Genomic DNA, 16739 nt, shown 5'->3' with positions numbered 1-16739 from the left:
TTATAAAACGCTTCTCTATGTAGTTCTCTTTAAAGGTTAGAATAAGACAATTGTGCAGTTATCTGTGTGCAAGGCTCTTATGCCACTTTGGTCAAGAGATTTGTGCATGTCATCTTGGGAAGCTGGGGAGAGCAGTGTAAGTGCTACGAGGAATTCTTTCCTGAGTTACAAGGTTGTTTGCGGTGCACAGGAGACAAATAAAACCAGTTCACAATCAATGCTTACTTCTAATCCAGTTCACCCAAATCTAAAACGTAGTGCTGCTGCCAGCTCCCACTGTCTTGGCAATATGTTTAGAAAGCAGTTAAATTGCTTGTGTAATGTATAAACCTTTGTTTCACCCGGAGGCATCGACATCAGTTGTCACAGCGATGGTGGTCTGTACATCACAGCTAGGTAACAGCAGCCTAGGCCATCTACACAGAGAGGAGGCATTTTTACATGCACCCTAACTCTGCAGAGAATAGACGGATGAAGAGATGGGAGGAGAGCAAAAGGAAGGACCAGAGTGGGGGTGGGAGAAACATGAGAAAGAAAGGGGATGCTAGGAAACACAATAAAGATCTCAGGCAGCTCTCCTTTGTTATTGTATGAACGTCAAGGACTGTATACATTAGACATGCCAAATGCTAAAGCAATTAAAACATCATCATGTTCGGAAATAGAAAGGCATTTTATCTTCATTTTCTGCTAATTCAGCTTGTGGAAATCCGATATGGTCTTAGCATTTGCTGTATCCCACGGGTAGTCTAGGAGTGTCCGTCCTGGAATGAAAACGTCTCAGATGACGTGGATCAGAACACATTCCGTATTTTAGGAAATGAGTGAACATTTTCTCTGCAGTCTGGTGAGTTATCCACAGCAGTGCCATCCTATGACAGAAACTGAAGTCTACAGTTGCTCATCCCCTGTTTATGTCTTTAACATCACATCTGCTTTGACAAAATACAATGAGTTCTTAACGTCTGGAGTGTTAAATGGGGGAAAATATCAGTAATATAAAACTTTTTTGCAGGGTCATGGTCAGCAATGGTCGACTGTCATATTGAGTCCCGCTCAACAGAGTCTGTCACCAGCACAGAACAGTTCTGGGTGCATTTTGTGTGATACATCAATCTGAGAACATAAAATTCTAGCCATAAAAGTTCCTTTTAAATCAGCCTTGCTTGATTTGTTTCATGGCTCAGAAATAAATGTGCTTGACTATAGAGCATCCAAAGTAGAAATATTCAGACTGAGTGCTGCATAAATGATGCACTGGCTAGAAATAACCGGGAACTACTGAATCATTTATTCAAGTGTTAACCTTTTTGCACACTGCCATGTGCCTGATTTTAAGTTTAATCATTAGAGTCAGATGCTAATGACTATGATTTATGAATGCGCCTCTGTTTTGTGATGATGGTTTTAATACAGCCTCGATGCTGGTGTTTCACTTCTCCCATCATCAGGAGATAAATATCCCTTGGCTGTCTTAGAGAACTCCAGAAGCTGAGATGTATAACTAACTCATATCTGAATGGAGAGTGTCTGCACATTTAAACCACTTTGACGGATTGCGTGAGGAATTTTGTGGGATTTTGTCTGTGATTAATTCTCCTCCCCAATATACTTCTAGCTAAAACTGTGGGATAGGTTAAGTGCCGCCTGCCTTCTTCACAAGTGCTTGTGGTCACTGCAGGAAGCTTTGCTTGAAAGTAGTTCTCTGTAGCTGCTCATCAAATAGTCAGAAATACAGCCTGAGGAGGAGAGCAACATGGTTTAAACTGAGCTGGTTGCTTTTCAGGAATTAGGGATTTAAAAAGAATGGTCATTAGTAGGCAAATGGAAAAGAGCCACAAGTAAATCCACAAGTGGGAGTGGGCTTTTGTTCACTTTTAGAAACACATAGCTTGACACTTGTGAATCCAGGAGCATCACGGACATTTAGTACGGTGCCAAATTCAGAAAAGAAATGAGTTGTGAATGAAAAAAAAAAAATAGATGGTATATTTTTTAAAAAGTAAAAATTCCAACATTTTTCAAGTTACACAATTGACATTTGATTAATTTAGGATATAGGATCTGCTCTTTTCAAAGAACCTTCTGGTATAAAGTTGTGTTCTGATTGGTTTAAAACTTGACTACTAAAGTCATTTCTGAGAAAAAATTTCATAACTATATTGGTGAGAAAATTTCATGTGTTGTAGAAATCTCATGGCTGTCTCTAATGATAGCCAAGGCTCAAGTGTTGGGAAGTTCTGTTAACTCCTACCGAACCAGGAGACTAAAATATCAATAGGCAGTTCACCTGAATTAGCTTTCACAGTGATGTTATCTATTTAATTAAAATATGTTATGATCAAATCATGATTGAACTCCCAAATGAAAACCTGCCTTTGAGGTCTGGCTCAGTTTTCAAGGTCTACATGAAGAAACACGTTGACTGCCACTGAAAGTTGACTTTACAGCAGACTCAGAGGGCTTCTCAGCGATGCCATCAGATATTTAAAGCCTCAGTCCCCTTACATGGCTCCAGCTTTAGACAGTAACAGACACTGTCCCAGCATGAGGGACAGCTGAAGACAGCTCCCTAAGACCTCTGCTCCTCCTGTGATCATATGTCCTTTTCACCCTAGCTCTGCTGTGTGCTCACAGCCTCACTCTGTCTCCCCCAGTTCCAAAGCCTCATCTTCCTACCCTCTGGTGCAATCTCTGCTAAGTCAGTTTTAGAGGCTCAGCGGGAAGAATCAACCAGTCCTTATGTCAGCTTCACAGAGGTTCCTCCTAACTCTTCTCATCCTTCCCCTCATGATGGATGGCTTTACGGCTCAGGGTTTATGGAATGGAAACTATGAACTCCATCCAGAAATGCTTAGAGGTAGAAACTGATCTCTAGAGCATCTAAGGAGAATGAAGAGTTCAAGATGAGCTGAGTTGACCTGAGCTCACTGAACAGCTCATGGTAGGAAGACTTATAGTCCAGGGAGCTGTGCCATTTACAAAAAAGTATGGCTTCTAACACAATGCTTTTCAAATCTGTTAGCCAATGTTCAAAATAGTGATCATCGCCCATGTGAATGGCAGTGATTTCCCCCCTCCCCCAAATCCTCATGTTGAACTTTGGGCTTCATGGTTAGTTACTGGATGCTTCGTAGGCAAATTGTGCTTCAAGTGATGGTGCGCACAACATCATGAGACCCAGACCAGATGCTAACAGAGCAAGAGACTTCTGACATTGCCAAACAGGGTTATCTTCTGCAAAGTTCAAACTAAAGAAGGAAAGATGGAAGGAAGAAAGGAAGGAAGGAAGACGGGAGGGAGGGAGGGAGGGAGGGAAGGAAGGAAGGAAGGAAGGAAGGAAGGAAGGAAGGAAGGAAGGAAGTTTACAAGAAAGCCCTCATACATAAGATCATGATAGCATGTTAGGCTTCAGGTTGGACAAGCTTGCCACTCTGACTAGAGCCTGGCGTCTCCTCTTCTCCTTCCTCAGCTTTCCCAATAGTCTGGACAGCTCCACACCAACCACAAGTGGGTACTCAAAATAGAATTGTTGAATGATTTGAAAACAATATCCTTAAACTGTTTAAAATGTTGAGATTGACCCATGTTTCAGGTACATCAGAAAAGCTTCTCCAGGGACTTTTAAAAAGAAAGGTAACTGTCACTGAGGTCTTGGGACCAGCCTCACAGGTCCACAGAATAAGCAGCTAGCACCCGCACCAGAGTACTGAAGACTTTAGCAGACCATCTCTTCTCTTGTAATGTTGGGATAAACTTTATGCTTTTGAGCAGAACCAAGTTCTAACAAATTGTGGAAGAGTATTCTTCTTTGAATAATAAGAAATGTCTATTGAAAACAAAATGAGAGGTAAACAAAATGATTAGAACAGAGAACTCTCTCTCTCTCTCTCTCTCTTTAGTTTTTTGAGATAGGGTTTCTCTGTGTAGTTTGGTGCCTGTCCTGGATCTCGCTCTGTAGCCCAGGCTGGCCTCGAACTCACAGAGATCCTCCTGGCTCTGCCTCCCAAGTGCTGGGATTAAAGGTGTGCATACCACCACCCAGCCATTTTTCTCTCTTTAAGGAAAATTTTGAGGTATTTGTCTTTTATTGTGATGCCATCTAAAGAAAACATTATCTTTAAAAAATTTTTAGACTTATTTATCTTTATTTTATGTGTATGAGTATTTTGTCTGCATGTCTGCATGTATGTATGTATATATGTCTGCATGTATGTATGTGTATCACCTACATGCCTGGTGCCCTCAGAGGTCAGAAGAAGGCACTGGACCCCCTGGATGGATGTGAGCTGTGAGTGCTGGGGACCAAACCCAGGTCCTGTGCAAGAGCATCACATGCTTTCTCTGCGAGCCATCTCTCTAGCTCCCTCCCTCTACTTTCAATATGGGTCAAACTTAATTTATTCTGAGTTTTTCTTTCTCTTACATTTGCTTCCATCCCCCTTGGGAAATGCTGGCTTGAGTATTTTCGGAAGGGGCAACATGGAACCGGAAGCTGGAAACACCACTGCTCCATTGTACATAGTTTTTTTTTAGTGTTCTTTGATACATGACTAACTAACTGACTTCAAGTCCAGACTTACCTCTCCTGGAACCCTTGCTGTCTACTGTAGTCACAGTGTCTAGGGATCAGGACAAGAGTACCTTTGCGGCAGGTTATCATGCCTACTGCATGGACACTTCGCTTTTAAAAAGGCTACTACAGACAGGGGTGGCTGAACATGCCTGTAATCCTAGCACTTAGGAGATGGAGGCAGGAGGACCAGGGATTCAAGGCTAGTGTCTGTTACATAATGAGTCTGAGACTGGCTTGGGTCACCTGTGTCTCTGTTTCTAAACAAAACAAAACAAAAACAAGAAAAGGAATCCCGAGCACATAAGACTTAGCCTTCTGGGGCATGACTTCCATAACATGAATCTATGGCACTAAGCAGTGAAGAAGCATTAAACAGTCCTATAATCAAGAAATTATTGCTGCATTAATGATTAGAAAATTAACATTAGTTGAGCAGATGTTTATTGAGTACCTATTAGATGTCAGATTTTACTTGGCAGTAAGGATAAGGACTCCTGGTCCTCAAAGAGCATGGAAGCAGACTGCATTGTTATTTTCAGGAGTCTCATCCCCGCAACACTCCTCAGAGATGCTGGTGTTCTCAGTGGTGAAGCAGTGCTCCATCATTAGAAATGGGCCTTTCTGAACAACAGGAGTCGCAGAGAGTTCATAAATATTTGGGGGTATCTTTTCACAAAAGGTTTATTTTCTCAGATATTCAGAGACTTAGTAACTCCAAGACTTAGTAACAAAAAGAAAGAACTTGCCTTCTGAGCAGCTAAATTACTTGAAGAATTAGGTAAGTTTCTACAGATAGTAAGACCATTTTCTTACATGACACCAGGGCATATGTAGGAGGGACAGCCTTGGGTAAAACTGTTGTTCCTTTAATGCCAACGAAATCTCTGAGAATTAACAGAAGAATAGAATAGTGGCACTTTTGATTGTCTATAAGACACATTCTTGTACTATCATGCTGACTATCTCATTTCCTGTATCAGGAATCACTCACTTGTCTGTGCTGGTACATAGAATAAGAGGAAAAGGAAGACTTGGTAACCAGCATGGCTTCTTCTTGTCTGGAACTTTCTGCTATCCAGAAATGAGAAAACAAGTGATTTTGTTTAAAAAGTCATATTTATTTGTTTATTTTTGGAATTGTTATTTCAAACATAGTACCAGATTATAGTTTCACAAAGCTCACGGTTGTAAACAAGACACGTTCGTGATCTTGGTCTGTACATGAAGATTCAACATGGGTCTCAAGGGTTAAAGGGATTGTCAGCAGAACTGCCTTCTTTACTGGTCTCCAGGGGATAATTTTGCCCCCCTTTCCAATTAGCAGCCTCTTACATTCCTTAGTCTATGCCTCCTTCTCTCCATCTTCAAAGAAAGCAATGGCAGGTTGAATCCTCACTCATCAATCCCATCCTCCCAGCCTCCCTTTCTGCCTTCAGTGGGTCCAGATAGCCTGCTCAGGTTAGACTCCCCATCTATGTGTAGTTTAGTTCTCTCAGTCCCTTTGTAACCTAATTTCCATTGATGGCCAAGGTAACAAATCATAAGAATGAGGACATATTTTGGACAAATTAAACAAGAATAGTTTAACCTGTCTGACCCTAAGTATTTAAAACTTGAGTATCTTTGGCCATGGCCTCTAGCGGTGAAGTGCATCTACAGTCACTGACAGGCACAGAAGGGGAATCAATCCTGGCACACCTGTTCATGTAGCTGCCACATAGAAATAATCCTGATGGGCTTCAGAACGAGTTAAAGCAGCCATCAGGAGTGAGGGAGAAAGAGAAGACTGTTTTACAAAAAGTGGGCAAATGAAATTTGTGTGTATCTATTAGTCAAGAGCCAAACTCCTGTGCAGACCGCATGGGTCTTCAGGGCGCAGGAGACACTGCTGACCAGGGGAACACCTGCCTGTTGGCAAATCTTCACATTTTAAGCAAAGAAAACTGTGTTCTATACTATTTTTGTTTGCAATTTTGAAATATGCTATAGGGTATAGGGTACTTTTTTTTTAATACTCTCTGGAAAAGGTCAGAAGTATGGCCTTTCAACAGTTTAAAGTGTAATTTAATCACCGAAGAAGAGACAATCTATAGGGATCTTGAGTGAACTTAGGGGAAGGAATATGCACCCAATAAAAAGCACAGTTTGTCTTTGTCTCTAGTTCCTGGCCCAGAGCCCCAAAACCTCTTGGAACTTCCTGAGTGACAGGAATGTCATTTTATTTATAGAGCCCTCTTTCAACAACACCTGAGCTCGTGTTAATGGGCTGACTGTTGGTGGCCCCCAGGCAGGACAGGAGTGGAGCTAGTGGCCAGAGAAGTCAACCCCATGTACAGAGGACTGAAGCCATCAGTGCTCCTCATCCCTCATCCCAAGAGAGGAGCTGATAACTCAGTTCAGTCACCAACGGCTGACAATTGAATCTATCCTGTCTATGTAATGACAGGATCTTCATTAACAACTCCTGGGCTTTGGAGCTAGTTCAGTGGGCAAACCATTTGCCGAGCAAGTGTGAAAACCTGAGTTTGAATCTCTGGAGTCCATATAGAGCTAGAGGTGGTCCATGCACTACTGTTGCAGAATAAGAGAGAAAGCAGCATTCCCAAATGCTTGTAGGCCAGCACTCAGTAAAAGACCCTGTTTTGAACAAGGTAGAAGGCAGGGACTCACATATGAAGCTATCCTGTGTCCTCTACATACACACCCGCCCCCACACATATATCCTCCCTCCCATCACACAGACACAGTTTAAACAATAAAACAAAAACAAAATCCCTCCTGAACAATGGAGTCAAGCAAGGGTCATGCTTCCACGGAAGGCATGGCACAGCCACAGAGCCCTGCGTTCTAGAATTTTCATCTTCATGGCTCCTACTTCTCCATAGACTCATGTCTCTATCACATTTCATACTGAAACTTTATAATTACAATACTTTTGTACCTGTGTTTGTGATTTATTTTATGTTAAATTCATACTTGTCAAGTAGAATTAAACTATGTTTATACTTTCATGTCTTTCCCCAGGCTTCATTTGATACAGTACAGCCTCCTGAAAAATAGATTCACTGCACTCCTTACCATATTTAAGCAGTGGCCATCTGTCGTAGTACTGCTAATATATGTGCCAGAGGAATTTAAGTTATGTCAGGCAATGGCTTGAACACTAGGAATGTTTGGTTCCATGTATTCCACGTGGTAATAATTTTGAGATATTCTGAAGTTCAGTTTGCTAAAACATTTCCAAAAGATGAAAGACTTCAATACAGTTAAGCTATTTGAAACATATATTTGCAATGATAAAGGAACAAAACAATAAGCTTACAAAAGTTAGCTCTTCTCAGAAACAGTGCCACACATTTTTCTGAAGAAAGATTTTAGAAACGCCAGTACCATTTAGGGAAAGTAAAGATCATACTCTGTGATTTTTGGCTAAATAAAAATAAATGAAAGTATAAGGCAAACTAAAGGAACTTCATGGGATTGAGAAGTAAGGGAAAGTGAGAATTGTTTTGTTAAAGACAAGCATTATGGTTCACTAAATTATTCTGTTATGACCTATAGGCTAAGTACATGTTGGTCCTTAGGTTGTGAAGTATTTCTGAATGAGGGAGCAGCTTGGTATTGAAGGTGTGTTTAGTTTGCATAAAAGGCTCTGTGTACAATGCATGGGCGCGCGCGCGCGCGCGTGCGCGCGCACAGACACACACACACACACACACACACACACACACACACACCATTTTTAAGATAACTGTAAAAGGGTGAAATACTGGGTAATTGCATTGTTAAACACAACTGAATGTCAGTTATGTAAAATAGGAATTAGAACAATTCTCCCTGAGGCTGGAAACTTCTGGAAGGTGAGCCTCAGCTCCCTGGGAAGACATGTCATGACAGCAGCCTGTGCTGCCCCATTACTATGTCCCATAGACTTGGCTCAGGAACTTGGGAGTGCTAGTTGAAACTCCACAGCAATCCCAGGGCTTAGTGCGTTTCACTGGTACTCCTGGTGTTTTGGACAAGGGATTAATGAATTTGTTCAGAATGCATAATTAGAAAGGGCAGTGCAGGGCTCATCTCTGATTGGAGTACAAACAATTAAAACGTGTTTCACTGTCTGTGACCAACTATTTCCTAAAACTAATGAGACACGTGGGGTAGCTTTCTTTCTTTCTTTTTTTTCTCTGTGCAGCTCAGGGACTGAGAGGGTTTGAAACAGTCTGGCTTAGGTTTTATCAGTCCTATAGGGGGAAAATGGTAACCTCTGTATTTTAGTTATTTTAGCTAGTAGGTGGTTAGTTGAACTTAAACAACTCAGCTATTTTTAACTTACACAGTCATGTATGTGTCTAGTTATCTTTGCAAATGTTCTTCTCCCTGGGAAAATAGTAATTTATTTTTTAAACACAGAGATAGAAGAAACAAGTAAGGCATTTACCTGGAGAAAGAATTGTCTGCACAGACAGAATTAAACATGAGAAATATTTATGTAGATTATTGATTTTTATCATACCAAAGGGATATGAACAATGAACAGAAAGATGCACAAGGCGAGTTTAACTGAATTTGTCTTATGTAATATTCATCACCCCTCCTAAGATTTGTTACAATAAAACCTAAGTTTCTTTGACACCCCTCCCCCAACGGTTATTTTTTTAATCTTTAACAATGCAGTGTTATATTAATAAAGAAACTATCAGAGAAAAACAAGTACTGACTTGTATCAATTTCTGTGGTATGCTACAAATAATCTTACCAAAGCCAAGTGAGGATCGGCTGTTTGATGCCATGGCTGTTGTGGTGTGAGGATTTGTAGGCAGTCAGTTCTTCACAGATGTAGCCTGTGGACATCACTGTGGAACATCTCACTGATCTAGACACACTCGCCCTTCATCATTACCGTGGTGTTTCCATTTTCCCGTTTTCAAATCCTACTCCTTCATTGTTTCACAAGCACTTTTGTGAAGGAACCGAAGGTTTAATATGATTAAATAAACAACCCATTAAGCACAGCGGGGAGGAGGTGGGGAAGAAGTGTGTCTTCCTGATTTTTTTAGATGGAACATTCACACAAAGTAGTCACACCTACTTTCTGAAATGGAATAAGACACCCACAGGTTATATAGTAGAATTTGCTTTGTCATTTTGTCTGGCTAGGGGTTCATAAAGAATCTCTTCGGGAATAGCCATCCAAGATGGCTCAGAGACCTGGGAGGATAAAGATTGTAAGCCACTGACGTCCAGAGCAATACTTGAATTGAGCGCAGTAGTCAAGGGTGGAAAGGGAGGCTCCATGGCACATTATTTGTTCCACAGATAAGATTTTCAGATAGGGGAATGGGATTTTGAAGAAAAGAATGTGAAGCCCTCCATTTCAGTCTTTCAAGAAGCTGTGTGCTGTGGAGAAGGAGTCTTGTCTTGCTTCCAGCCATCCAAACAACGTCTCGACTTTACAAAATTGTAGGCATGGGAAGACAGATTTTGATTTCTATTCAGCAGAGGGCCCCCACTTTTGAGAAATCCATGTCTCTCATCTCAGGAGATTTAGGTGGTGTGTATTAATGGTAGTTTATTAATGATTTGCAAGCATGTACACTGGGCCATTTTAGGAATTTAGTTGACTTTAAAAAAATGTCAGTTAAAAATGCTATATATTCTGAAGTTAAACATAAAGCAGTTTATTTAGTAAACAAAGACAATATCTGAAGCAACAACTCGACCCGACATTGCTGTGCTCTCTGGGTGTACTGAAAGCCAATCCCAGCGGTGTCTCCTCCACACTACAAGTAAGTCCTCCATAAAAGGTGCTTCCAAGATTCGTGATGGAAAAAAAATACACTTTTGATGTGACCTATGGCTCTGAAAATTACTTTAGAACGATGCTGACTAGTATAACCTATGCTTATTTAAACTCCACACTTGCTAAATTTAGATTCAAGTTGGCTATTCAATTATAAACTGAAGAAGACTGTGAGATCCTTCTAGGCAGGGGTGCTATCCACTGAAAGGATCCATGTATCAGAATATTAGATCATGTAGCAGAATGAAATGACATTGCTTGTTATGATTGGGCAGGATCAATTTTGCCTTCCCTCGAGGGCTCTCCTTAGGACCATTCTCAAAGGTATTAGCAGTTAAATAGAAGCTGTTGGGTTGAGCCTGGTGTGTTGGCTGCTGCACTGTGGACATTGAAGCAGGTTAATGGATCTCTGGTTAACAGTGAATTCACGACAGCTAGAGTATGTAGTAAGACCCTGTTGGTTCACACATACTGGGCAAATCTTGTTTGTAAACAATTCCCTTGAGATAAAGGGGGGAATTTAGAAAACATATTAACTTCTCCAGACTTCCTTATAACTCTACATATTTGTCACTTGTGTATTTATGTGTTGACTTATGTATTGATTTATTGAAGGAGGAGCTTCACTGTGCACCGCAGAGGGGCTTGTAACTGGTTATGTTGTTCATACTGTTCTTGTGCTCACAATTCTGCTGCCTCAGATTTCTAAGGGCTGTGTGAGTGAACAAGTCCAGGTTCAAGTTCACTTTACCTCATGGATGAAGTATCTTTCTATTGTCTTAATACTTGAAACTAGTTTCTTTTGAATGACTTAGTCTATAATAAAGACAAACTTTAATGAACACATAAGCATCAGGGTTGTACTTTCATAAGGATGAAAGTCAATTTTATGAGTTATTTGGAATATTCGATTTTTATAGTGAAAACTAATGAAATAAAGTAGAGTTGTAAGGTTTCATTCACTGCTGGAATCTCTGAGGCATTAGGTCTTCCTATTGGGTTTTAAACATTAGACACAGGACTATAAAGCATATTTCCTTCATAGTTCCATGTGATTTATATCTGTGCAGTTGGAAAAATAATTTTTTTCCTGCCAGAAAAGGAGAGATTTAGGGCTTTTTCAATAAAGACAAAAAGAAAAATCACAATATAAAAGATAAATGCTTCACTCTAGCAAAGGGTATAAAATTGCTTTTAATGAATTTGACTTTTTGGTTTTATAAAGCTTGCGTTTTATGATGTGTGGCTAATACGGTGATTATTCAGCTAAAAGCATTATCTTCACATCGTTATGTGGAAATCTCAGGCTGGTGCACTTGACTTTCCCAGTCAGGTTTCTGTGCTCTCTCCCATTGTGGATTTCCTCTGTGACTCTAAATAAGAGCTCCGACTGACTTCCATGAGCACAAAACTGAGCAATTAAATAAGATGATTGCTTTAAAAGGGAGCCTTGAAGAAAACAACCCTAGCAGTTTAGACCACCAAGGAACACTAATAAATTTAAGGAAATATGAGGTTCCCTTCATGTGACCTCTTTTGAAAAGTTATATAATAGATTGCTGGAACTTCAAGGTCACATAAAAATTATGGCACTTTAAAAATTATTTTCTGAGTTAGAGTTTGAACGAATATGATTTATGTGTCAATTAAACTTGCAATTTACCAAAGTAGCAAAATCAAATTGTTTGGCTCTTTGATATTATCGTGAAGCACCATTTTATAAAATGATCAAAATGCAGAGTTCTAGTGAGAGCAGCGTCAGAAGGACCAAATCATTCATTTTTACATAGTGTCGTGTTTACTGGTTTACTGCAAAAACTCCGTTATAATCAACAGTTAGAAAAAATACCCGTGTGCCTCCTATATCTAAGTTGAGCAAATATGTTTGATATTTTATATCTTATGTACTTACATTAATTATTTTTATGGCTTTTCTTTTGAGACACAGTCTCTCTGTGCAGCCCAGGCTAGACCCCTCCTGCTTCAGCTGTGCGCACCACCAACCCTGGCTTAGTATTTATGTATTTATACTAATTCTGGATGAAAGCAATAGTGAATATTTGTGAATAAATGTATCTTTAGCATAATTGTAGGAATGATATGTATATTAATTTGGATGAAGTCTAGATTAAAGACTATAAAATCAGAATAGGATTCATTAAGAAAGACTATAGAGAGGATTTGATGTCTTCCTCTTCTTCTTCTTCTTCTTTTTCTTCTTCTTCTTCTTCTTCTTCTTCTTCTTCTTCTTCTTTTCTTCTTCTTCTTCTTCTTCTTCGTGTGTGCACGCGCGCGTGTATGTGTGTGTGTGTGTGTGTGTGTGTGTGTGTGTGTGTGTGTGTGTTGGGGAGAGAGAAAGAGGGAGATATGTGGGAGCATAGCATGCCATACTGTTATGTGGAAGTCAGAGGACAACTTTGTAAAATTAGTTCTATCCTTTCTCATCTTTACATGAGGTCCCGGGATTGAACTCAGGTCACCAGGCTTTTGTAGCAACCTCTTTTACTCCCTGTGCTGTCTTGCCAACCTCCTAGATTTTGTAAGTTTTTAAAAGAAACATCAGGAGGAACAGAGTCTTTACTTGAATTAGAAGATTGCTGTTCGCCAGTTTTCAGTGGAAATAAATGCTGTTTCCTACAGTTTCTCAACAGAAACTTTAGATTGCTAGGGAAAATGTGATATGGGACCACAGGACCAATTTGCAGGAGTTTCTTATGTTTAAATCATGTGAGACTGTGCTCTCAATTAACCAAGGGAAGAATTAGTCAAAGACAAACAATGGTTTCTTGTATGTTCATAATTTCACATATGAGGCAATCTGGACAAAACTGAGGAAAATGGATGCTGTGTATTCTAATTCCTGGCATTCCATTCTAATTTCCAATATCCCATGGTAATTCCCAGCATCCCCTGCTAATTCCCAGCATCCCATAATAATTCCCAACATCCCATAGGGAGGGAGAAGAGATTCTGGTACAAAAGCACAGTGCAAATTCAGTGTTCATTTTCTTAAAGACAGCATTCTACTGTTTTCAACACCCATGGCCTCCTTCACATTTATTTTCATCATTCCCAGAGCTTGCCCTGGGAGTTCAGCTCTTCCCTCAGTCACCAGTGTGATAAGGTAAACCAGTTTTTTCTCCAGACTGGGGCACCAAATTCCAAGTTCAGTCATATTGCCACACTGAAGAGCATGAACTTGGGGTTCAGACACCAAAGTGTACAGTCAGCTTCCCACTTAAGAGCCTTTGATTTGTTTTTTTTTTTAAGAATCCCTGCATTTTCAGCATGCAAACAAGATCATTTTCTGTCTCATGGATCACTGTGAGGCAGCTCACAGAAAGACTAAGGAATGGCTCTGACACATTCTTGGTGCTTAGTACAACTCTACATTATTCTCACATGCCATGGCCTAGGCTAGTGTGTTCTACTTGGGAAGCCAGATTTTAAGGAAAGATGGTTACAAATAAACATGTAATTAGCTTTTAGAGAGAATTCAAACATAAAAGTATAGGATATTGTGGGAAAGAGCACAGGGTTGGGGATCAATTTAATGTAAGGGCTTGGGAAAGGTCTGCCTGGATTGTGCATGCAAATTGAAGCTTGCCAGGAGAGAAAATGCAGTCTCTCCCAGAGAGGCACCTCATGGAAGGAACTGGAGAAAGACAACAGCCTTCCCTGTCTGCAAACCCTTACCATTCTTTAGAAAAGGAGGAATGAAAAGAAGGCACAGAAGAATGTGCATTCTCCCACTCTTGCTCTTGGGTTGTGTTGAACTCAGGGCTGTGAGGGTGTGTGAACACAGTGGAGAGAATTTGAGTTCTAGCAGAAGTTTACTGGCTTAACTCTTGCCTTACGGCTTGCAGGATGTTTGACTATGGCACGATAACCCACACTCAAGCTTTTGGATTTTTATTTTTCCTATTGCATAGGCATTGTAAGTTCCTTTCACAAGGCACCCACCACACAATGAATAACTTAGGGAGCAAAAGTTGAAGCTCCTAGCACTCCGTTGGCTTGCTGAGTGTCAGCCAATCAGTTTTCTTCCTCTCAGAGGTGTGGGCCGGGTTTGTCTGTGACCATGACAGTGGGCGACAGGAGGGCTATCTTTGACTGCACAGAGGATTGAAAGTTCATGAATTCATGAATTATGAATAATGGCATCCATCACTGACTTATTCTGTCAGTGCTATGACCATAAACAATGTAACAGCGACAGAGGAAGTTATTTTTTTTTTCTATTGAATATTGGCAATCTTTCCCTTACCACAATTAAAGGGAGAGTACCACAAACACATGTAGGAATTCTCAAGGAGCCTCAAATATACCATGAAATAGTATTTTGAATGACATTGTCCATCATTTCAGAATGGTGTATAAATGGAAAAGTGGCCTGATATAAAACTCCCTTATTAATTCTGGAGAGACTGCATCTGTTGCTATGGAGGTGGTTGAAAGATGGATGAAGCTGTTTGCTTTGAATCAAGCATTTTTCCAATATAAATCTAAATGGAGGTAAGAAAAACATCATGGCAAGAGGAAAGGGCAACTTGTTCTTTGGTTGTATGAGTTTTCACTCTGCTAGGCCGTGATCTGATGGTGGTGGGCAGGGACACTGCTCCATCCCTCATATAGATTTACAAACAGGATGATTATTTTACTCCATTTGCTTAAAATAAAAATCAATGAACATTTTCAACTCACATCATCTACAAAACAAGACCAAATAATCTCTCAGAGAACACACGAGGCCTCCTTCACCAAAAAGGTTCCGGTCTCCTTTTCCAACCTCAGCTTTGGTCCTTCTATCCCAGGTCTATGTGTTTCCAGAGAGTCATCTTGACACCCTGTCAGCTTTAGCACCCAGTGCCTCAGGGCTGGCTTTTCCCTCCAGTGGAGGAAGGCCTCTCCTCTCGGTTGTAGTTTCTCTGGAAGAATTCCCTGGTGTTTCAAGGGTCAGCCTCTGCTTCCCTGATAAGTCTAGACTCAAGCGTTCTGCATGTCTCTCTTTTTTTTTTTCTAGTATGTTCCACATATGCCTAAGACCCCATTCACCTCTCATCATGTAGTGTTAATTGTGTTTACCAGTCTTCCTTTTATGTGAAGAAAGGCTCTTGAGTGGGAACTGCATTTTATTATTCTGTGACTGTATCCCTAAAACTTAACTGTAACTTCTGGGCATTAAGAGATTAATAGTATGAATGAATAAAAGGCAGTACAATCAATCTATAATTCTATTTTATACATATGTGTATTTTATCACATTTTTTACTTTTCTTTTAAAATGTAGCCATGTCAAGTAAATCATTTAAAAGGATTTATCAGTTAAAAAATGTCATCAGCAGTTGTACCCAGCTGTGAACCCTGAGAACTACAAACGTCCAGCATGGCAAGATATGGCAACGGGTGCAACAGAGGCATGGATGTTATGGGGGTAACCAATCACTTTCTGGTTGGATGTGAGGTCTGCTGCTCTAAGAGAGAAAACACATGCCTGGTGCAGTAAATGTGGCTAAGAACCCATTGTTAAGGAGCTCATGGCCTTGGGGGTGAACCTAATGCTATTATTCTGCTAACGAGGCATAATATCAAACTGCCCTCTAACTTCATTATCTCTCTACCCATAGTGCCGCTCTCAGAGAAGTTTCTAGTGTAGTGGTTGGTGGTTAATGGATAACTCACAGCTGGTCAAAGTGCAGAAAATAAGTTTCAGTGGAATGCTCAGCCATAAATGGGACATTTCATATCTTCCCTAAGGCTGAGGAACAATCCAGGAAAAGGAGGTAGAAGATTGGAAGGGAGTCGTGGAGGACTGGAGCGAAACAGTGTCTTCCCGATATGACAGGGCTTCTGTGCTTATGAGCTCACATGGCAGCTGTGGGTACTGCACGAGACCAAGTCAGAGAACATTCCAGATGGAACAGAAAGAGGTTCACGGGTCCCTACGCCTAACTGAGGAACTATGGATAGCTTCTGAGGGAGGGACAGTCAGTTTTCTTTAAAGGTGTGGCTCTGGGTAGCTCGACACGCTCTACTGGATGCCCCACACCCAGGGTATAGAAAGAAGCAGCATAAATGGGAGTCGAGTTGCTAAAGGAAAAAAAAAAAGAAGATACGAAACTGGGGGTGAGTCAGGGTGGTGGTGGATCTGGGAGAAGTTGGGGGAGAAGTTAGAGTAAATATGATTCAAACACAATGTATGACATTCTGGAATTCACGACAGGAATCTAACGAAAGAACTCATCTAGAAAAAAAACGCTGAAGCAAGGAGTTAGTAAAATGTCAACTATTCCTCCTGGCTGCCAGTAGAAGCCACACATTTAAAATCATACTAAACCTGTGTGAAATGCCTTTCTTTGACAA

At 40.5% G+C, this 16739-nt stretch overlaps 1 protein-coding gene across 1 annotated transcript in view; it reads right to left on the bottom strand.

Moving 5' to 3' along the window:
• LOC114701622 (hedgehog interacting protein) overlaps positions 1 to 16739 on the bottom strand; it is a 90692-nt gene that overhangs the window by 28201 nt on the left and 45752 nt on the right. The gene's annotated exons all lie outside the window — the stretch shown is intronic.

Source organism: Peromyscus leucopus, chromosome 5 (assembly GCF_004664715.2).
Source record: "Peromyscus leucopus breed LL Stock chromosome 5, UCI_PerLeu_2.1, whole genome shotgun sequence".
NCBI lineage: Eukaryota > Metazoa > Chordata > Mammalia > Rodentia > Cricetidae > Peromyscus > Peromyscus leucopus.
Note: the sequence above shows the minus strand (reverse complement) of the source record. Positions and strands in the feature narration are given on the sequence as shown.